General features: G+C 36.3%; 1 long non-coding RNA gene across 1 annotated transcript; it reads left to right on the top strand.

Moving 5' to 3' along the window:
• Positions 1–2,375: 2,375 nt before the first annotated feature.
• Positions 2,376–8,223, top strand: LOC122645599. Its single transcript, XR_006330485.1, has 3 exons — positions 2,376–2,503; positions 4,658–4,660; positions 8,213–8,223. It is a non-coding gene; the product is annotated as an uncharacterized LOC122645599 (long non-coding RNA).
• Positions 8,224–8,543: the final 320 nt, after the last annotated feature.

Below are 8,543 nucleotides of genomic sequence, written 5' to 3' on the forward strand. Positions count from 1 at the left end.
CTGTCTCGACAGTGCAATCGCATAAATCGATTTCGATGGTAGCTCCAGCTATGGCACCATCGAAGGGGAAGCATGTACAGGTTATGACGACGTCCTTGGGGAAAATTCATGGCGGAGTTCAGAGATCCAACGATCATGTTGTTGGCGAGGAGAGCTTTGCAAGGTCCTTGAAAAATAACTAGCAAATTAAAGAAAGAAACATTAAGTGATAAAATAATGTGGTTAATTAAACACAAAGTGCTAGAAAACAAAACATGATTGAAACATAAAATACAATAATTTTGGTCAAGCTTTTCCTCTACAAGCCTGCTATCTTCTTCTAATCCGAAAAAGATATTTTCAGTGCTAAACTCTATATATCCATCTCTGGTTTATTGAAAAGTTCTTCAAAAGCCGTTCACTGCTGATGGATATTCAAAATCACATTGAAAACAAATTAAATTTGGAGTCATTAATTCTAGGGATCTCATCAGTTTTATCCAAGGTATGCACGATCAGATCAGCTAGTTCTCTAATGAGAATAATTTAATCATCAAGGCCTTATCAAGAGACTCGTAAACTTTTATTAGTGAGAGTATTTGATCCATTGATCTTAAGCTAATTTGTTTCTGGTTTCGTATCACCTCTAACTCAAGCTAGTCTACTGTTGTGTTTGGTATGCATCCTTGGAACACATTTCAGGTCAATTTTGCATTCTCGAATGATTAAAAAAAACAACTAATTTTATCATTTAAGAATGCAAAATGGACCTAGAATGCATACCAAACATAGCTTACATGGATTTTTCAGCTTTGCCAATTAATCTTTTTGACAGTGGAATCTACAAGTCATTTCCAAATTGCAAACACGTCTCTTAAAGTCAAGTACTGAAGTAACCAAAGAGCAAGCAGGATCAACATAGAATTTAAAAGAGTCAAGAATCAGCAGTACACAGTGATGTTTGTATTCAATCTCTTTTTAAGAATTTTTATAATCTTAGAATGTTTTAAAATAGGCCAATTTAGGCCCAAATCTAACAATCTAACATGATGTTATGCGTCCATAAGAAATATGATATGTTGATATACTTGATAGTGGAATTGGGGCCAAAGTTGGCATTTTAAAAGATATTAGAAGTATGAAGAGAGGTAGATAGAGATTGAGGAAAAAAAACTACTGACAAAGATTATCTGTTTCCGGAGATGAAAACTTTTCACTTATTTCTTCTTCGTGTGATTTAAAAGAACACACGGCAGCTCAAAAAAAAAAAAAATGTTTAAAAGTAAAAGAGTTCAGGAATGGGGGCATACCTGTGCCAATAAACTGGAAATTGAGCATGCAGAAGAAGCATTCACATTGTCCTTCAAACAATCTCATCAGATCCAATTTCTCTAATTGTATCATCATCATCGTCTACGGTACAAGCAGCAGCAGCAGCAGCAGCAGCAATAGCAAGGGAAACCTCACTATTGCCATCCTTTCCATCGACGACATTTGAAATGACCTTACCTTCAACTTCTGAACCGCCACAATTAGGAACAAGTACTGTTGAAGTGTTGCTAGTCTCGGCTTGAACAACAAGAGATGACGACTGGGCATCATTTGCTTGAATTTTAGGGTCCAATTTGGCTGGCCATGACCATTCGATTGTATCCCCCAACAACTCAAGTTTACAAAGAAACTTTAGGGCTTTTCTCAATCTTCCTTCACCAATCTTTTTTGGAAAAGATTCTTTCTCTGTAGCTTCTAATTTTCTTTTGAATTCAACGACACATTCCAATTTAGAAGCAGAAGAAGAAGCAAGAGGACATTTAGATATTAATTGGATGAGATGCGTTGGACTGTTCCTCTTAAACCTATTTCTCCATCTCATCATGTCTTTCATGGCCATTTTACTTATCCAATCGTTCAAAGTGTAATCATCGGAAAATTTAAAAAGGGAATCTTCTATTTCTGAACTAAGCATTCTTTCAGTATCCCAATCATCTGTGTACTCATGGAAGATACGACCAAATGGAATTATACGTATCAAGAATTTCTTAATAAAGTAAATTGGGAGCCCAATGAAGTGACGGCTGCATGCGTACAACCCCATTTGGGTACGTATAAGCACTTCCATGATAAAGTCTTTGCCAACTAGAAAGACATTAGAGATGTTTTTTTTGAAGAACCCAGATGAAGATAAGATGGTCTTCCTCAACTTCAAATATTCTAATTCTCGGTATGGAGAAATGAAATCACCGTCTTGACGGAGACCTTCGTCAGCGTGAGTGACAAAAGAAAGCCATCTATAGATGACAGAAAAAGTCCCCACTGCAATGGTTAGAAATTGGGACACCAGCACGATGGGAATCGACCATTTGTAGTCAGAAACACCATTACTGCCACTGCATAATCTCATATTTTTTAGGGCAAATGACTTTAACATGGCTTCTAAGACAACTGCTGAAGAAAGGGCACATGATAACCCAAAAGCATGGTGATGTGTAGTTTCACATAACAGTGTCTGAGGGTTTCCTGAATAGTTAACTACGTGGACTTTCTTTAATATACATTTTAATCCCTCAAGACCCTTTGCATTGTTTGTATGTTCCAAGATTCTTTCATAAAATATTTTAGAATTAAAACTGGTGAGTTGTTTTACGCTTCCAATCCCAATAGCAGATGACCACATGAACAAAAGCAATACTAAAATGCAGACAATGATGATGATCTGTTCGATTGTGAAGGCAAAGATTACACCTGTGCTCATTTGCATACACACATTAACAACCACACTAATCACCATCACACTCAATGCTGCCATGTTTCCATAAAGCTCAGATGTGCCCATACTCCCCAATGAGGGCATATAAAAAGCCAGTGAGGTGCACAACAATGCAATGCCAGTGAGCTTGGAGAGTTGATCCTCTACTCTAGGCATGGTTGTAGTGAGATCAACTGGTATTTTTGTGGCAATTGCGAGCACCGTCATGGTAAATGAGTTCATAGTGAACAGTTTACATGGTATAAAAGGCTTCTTTCGAAGGAATAATCCATAAATCAAATCAAAAGTGATGCAGAAGAAGCATACCCATGTTGCAGCTGCAATGTAGAGGCCGATAAAAGGAACAGGGGAATCATACAATGCTGTTTGTACATCCACACAACCGCCTTTGCCCATGTTTTCTTCGTCTTCTTCTTCTTCTTCCTTAAACAACAATGGTCATAACATGCATGAATGAAAATTTTTGAAGCAATTATATATATATAGCTTTTCTTTCATTGTTCTTCAAGTTGAGAAACCTTTGCGTATGCTTCCAATATTCTATGAGGCAGGTAGGGGTAATAATAAGAAAAGAATGTCCAATACTCACGCAAATTATTAGAAGCCTAAATTTCATTAAAAAAAAAACTATAAATCATTGAATGGCTAAGAAAATGAAAGGATTATGGGCTCAGATTCCTTTTGTAAAACAAAATGAACCTACAATGGAGTGAAAGTGTTGTTAAGATGATTTGCTAATACACGGAAGGAATCCTACATTTTTGCCTTTATGGGAATCCCACCTTACCCACAGGAGAGAAATTCTATGTCCACCAGAGAAAGGAAAGAATTACTAAGAAGAAACTACTAGAAGTTCTTGGGATAGAGAGGTGGTGTGAGCTTGGGAGGAGAGAGAGACTTAAAATTACTGCTTGGCCCTCTAGACATACAGGGTGTTGTGAGAGAGAGAGAAAGAGAGATTACTGCTTTGCCCTCTAGAAATAGAGGATGTTAAGAGAGGGAGATTACTGCTTTGCCCTCTAGAAATAGAGGATATTAAGAGAGAGAGGGGTAAAATCACATCTTTGTCCTCTAGAAATAGAGGGTGTTGATTGAAGAATCAGATGCATCAACGGTCCATGAACGAGAATGTGAGGATTTATTCTTACCATGAGGCCATGGGAATGTAAGGATTTGTTTTGGCAGTAATAATATAGACAATAAGAATAAATTAATTAAACTTTTGTTGGAGTGTAACTTGCCAATTCCATGAAGGCTGATAAAATACATATCACAAAAAATTTGGGGTACAATTAGGTCCACCTCTCAATATCATTTGTTAGTTTCACAATATTCTTTCAAAATTTACAAAATTAGTCTATATTAATTTCTATTAGAGCCTTTTCTTAGATGCTACGTGCATCCATCATGAAATCTATAGATATTATAATCAGTTATGTCATATAGCCAAAGATAAAATCTTGTGGACAGATAAACCCTAATCATGTACCCCACAACTCACATGTTAAGTTATAACTTAATGAGAACTCACCAAATGGCAAAATAAAATTTTGAAAAGAATCCAAGAGAACAGAAGGTGCACACAATACTTGGATTATTGAGATGTGATGTATGATTGTATTTGATTTTGAAGTTAATTTGAATACTTGGATAGCCTAACCACTATTTAGATATCCAATAGTTAGATCTACCACATCTCTCTTCCACGTGGCAAAAAATTGGAATGTATGGATTTTACGGTAGACCGTGCAATTTAGAAAAATATTTTTCTAAATTGACTTACACAAAATGAGTAAACCATAAATGAAACTCCGGAAAAGAACAAGTAGCTAGGTGAAAAATAGTAGGAAATTTTTAATGAATTAAAAATTAAAGATTCATACTTTTATTTTATAAAAGGTGTGTTTGAAGATTGTGTTGTTTCCTAATAGGCATCAATAGACACTTAAATGATCAATATGTGCGATAATTGGAAGACTAACAAACAAATTATGAGGGAAAAGACATCGGTTTCTGGGTATATCTTTTAGAGACATCTTTTGGTGCTCTCTTCCTTTTTTCATGGGTTTTGTCCATTTTTCTAACAATTTGGAGACAATCCTCACTTCATTTTTCTCTTAGTTCTATACATTTTTGTTTCGTTTTGTTTTATCCAATCAAACACAACTCTGAAGTATTTCGACATGAACTAGTAAACAATTGCAAAGACTACTGGACTATTTTATCATAGAGGTTGATTCGCAAGAACCCAACTTGTATTATAGGGGACGTCTACAGTCTTAAGAAATAGTGTCTGTTGATACAACTCAATCCCACCGATTCCTTAAGTTTCTCAATGCAATTTCAGATTTGTGACACAATCTTTAGTACTTGAATTTGCCGATAGCAACCTTGATTTATCTACTATTCAAATAAGTACAATATCCCCTTTTATTTGCATGTGATATCATGTGTTACCGACATCCACATGGCATTCAGAACGTTGGATGAACAATGATATCACTTAATCCATTGTGACTCTTGGTAAGATAAAGAGAATGGCATCGATCCAAACTCTTTTTGAAAAGAGAAAAGAGACATAGCATGGGAATGGCCCATGAAAAAAAACTCTAACCAAAAGAAAAGGTCCATGAAAAAAATCCTTGGATAGTTTTGGTATTATCATACTCATAACATGTTTTTACTTTACACCTGGAACGATTTCTAGTATACATATATGTGAAAGGATAGTTTTAGAGCCACCCATGGATGGATTCTGTATACATATGACTTTTGACTCTTAGTATTTCCAAGAGGTGTGATCATTTGAGATGGGTCATAACCATCTCAACCATGGGGTAGTATGCCTGCCCATCTACAGAATGGATCTATGTTATCATACTATATAAGGGTATTTTGGGGTTTAAATAAATATGATATTGCTATGTCATCGTTGAGCAGTGTTTTTTCACAGAATGGATAGAAGTGATAGAATCTTTTCATTTTAGGGTCCGAAGGGGAATGTCATTATTCAATATGCAGGGAAGGGGATTGTCATTAAGGTGTAATATAGGAGAGGGGATATTAGTTTTCTCAAAAAAAAAAAAGACAAAGTTATTTGGACACCCCCTGTACTATGGCCTAATTACTTAGTCTCCCCATCGTTTGAAACATTACTTGAACACCCCCTGCAGTTTACCATTTTTTTCAAGTAGCCCTATCCGTTGGTCAATCACCGTTACCATGGGTTAAATGTTTTTGTAAATACCTAAACTGCCTTTAGGGTATGGTGAAGTGACATATTTACCCCCTTCTTCTTCTTCTTCTTCCTGTAACCCCAATGCCCTACCCCTATAGAGGGTTTTTGGGGTGTCCGAGAATGAGGCCTATGACAGTGAGGCAAAGGAGTTTCATCAAAGGTACAACAACACCTAACAGATCTGTTTTAAAGGTCATGTCACTGCCTGGTGAAGAAAAAAGCCCCAACCTCTTATCTGCTATGAATCTCAGTCCTAAAGCAAGAGCTGAAGAAAGAATTAAACAGAGAGAATCCTCAAGATTCAATGAGGACCGACCAAATTTAAGGCTCCTCGTCCACCATCAACAGATTTATCAAAAAAAAAAAAAACAAAGATGCTCTCTCAAGAGTAATGAAAGTTCTGCAAATCGAAGGAAAGGGCTGGATAAAAAGAGAAGTTATTTCGAGTTTCTTCCAATTCTAGACAGCAGATTTCAGAGCTTTTACAGATTCAGATTACCAGTGGAATGAAATAGGAACTCAAATTGCAGAAAACCCAATTTCATGTCTATAATAACAGGACTGCAACATCAAGAATAGGAGTATATAAAAAAGATTTGCATGAAATTCAATGAATTTGAAGGATGGGTTCCATGGATTTGCAGAAAATTGGATAATTTTTTGAAGGTGGGTAGTCCGTGATTTGTAGAAGATTGGATAAATTTTTTTTATTTTTTTTATTTTTTTGCATTCCAGTAGTTATTTTCATGGATGTTTGAGCGCAAGTGCCATATGGTGAGCTCAGATGTCTGCACATGGCTTCACCAATTTTCCAAGCTTTGAGGCTGCAAATTGATACACGAAGACCTATGGTTGCTCCTTCTTCAGGGACTGCAACATCCTCGATTTGGGGTTTTTAGGGTTTTTAAAGGTTAAAACATGTAAAGGGCAAACGTGTAATTCACACTTAGTAAGTTTCAATAGAAATTGTTATAAGGGTAACATGGACATTTCCAATTAAACACTAACATCGAACTAACACTGTCAGGTTTCGGGGGGTTTTAAGTAATTGTTTCAAACATCGGTGACCATAAGCAAAATGGCCATAATACAGCGGGTGTCCAAGTAATTTTCTCAAAAAGAAACTGTTTTTGTAAATTAAAGACACGGATAAATCTATTTGATCCAGACTGATACAGAGCGATCCAAATAGATATTGACAGAGACTGATCCCTTATCCAATATCGATTCCTAAATTGTGTTGTTATAATGCTCCTCCGTTCATATTCTCGAAACATTAAAATTTTAATATGGACATACTATCCCAAGGATCGGGCTCTTCTACGAGTCATGGGTGTGCTGGAAGATGTTCGGCATGGCACCCTAACTCGATACATGGCCGAGGTGCTGTTCGGACGATGGGGATGGATGCTCGCACCACCGAGCTGGGAATCCTTCTCTCCATCTCATGTGCACCACGCTCGGTGGTATGCACACACCACTGTCAATGCATTAAAACAATAGTCGTTTCTAGAGAAAGGGATAGTGAACTCCAAGACCAGTCGATGGGCTTCTCTTTGAATGGTTGTGAAACGGAAGCCCACCAATCTAACTCAGTCAAGGACCATTAAAAGTTTTTATTTCAGTGGATTAAGTTTCAATCACCCATGGTGAAAGAGGAATCTCTTGCTATTGTCATGGATCCCCGTTAGATTGGACTATGAAATGGGTATTTTTGATGATAGGAGTCCAATCATAAGATCAAATCACCAAATATGAGGAACCCTTCCATCTCCACGGGTAAAAGAAAACTTTGTTCTATATTAATTTGTGAGTTTTACTCTATTCATCTCCTGCTTCAACCAAACCCTATTTCTCTTTGTTTTCATTCAAACCCATTTATTCTTCCATTGGATTTATTTCATGTTGAGGTTAGGGTTAAGTCCTAAACTGTATTAGATTAGAGTGCATGGGTGAGATGTATGTATGAAAGAAGTTAACATCCTAAGGTGCTGTTTGAAAATTGTAATGAAATACTGTGAACCTATAGCTAGGAAATTAAATACATTTCTCCCCTAAGATTGAATGTTTAAGGACCTATGAAATATATTTATATTTGGATTTTTGTGCATTAAAAATAAGAAAATCCAAATATTTAAATTTTATAGTTGGATACCCTATAAGAATCAATCAAAATGCAAGTGGATTATGATATACTTTAATTTCTTGGATGAAACCTGGAATGAAAGGATTACATAGAATAGAAAAAGTAGAATGAAAATATAGTAATATGAGCTAAGAGAGAGAGACCATTGGTTGCATTGATTCCAATCATTCATCCAAAAAATAAAAAAAATAAAATGTTTAAAAGTAAAAGTATTCGGAAATGACATACGTTAATACGTACCTTTGCCAATAAACTGGAGAAAACTGCCATTGTCCTTCCTTCAAACATTCTCAACACATCCAGCTTCTCTTATTCTATCACCATATTCTTCGTCTGCTACGGCAAAAGCATCAGCAGCAGCAGCAGCTGCAGCAAAAGTGAAGGAAACCTCACTATTGCCACCAACCTTTCCT

The sequence above is a fragment of the Telopea speciosissima genome, chromosome 11 (assembly GCF_018873765.1).
Source record: "Telopea speciosissima isolate NSW1024214 ecotype Mountain lineage chromosome 11, Tspe_v1, whole genome shotgun sequence".
In the NCBI taxonomy this organism is placed as follows: domain Eukaryota; kingdom Viridiplantae; phylum Streptophyta; class Magnoliopsida; order Proteales; family Proteaceae; genus Telopea; species Telopea speciosissima.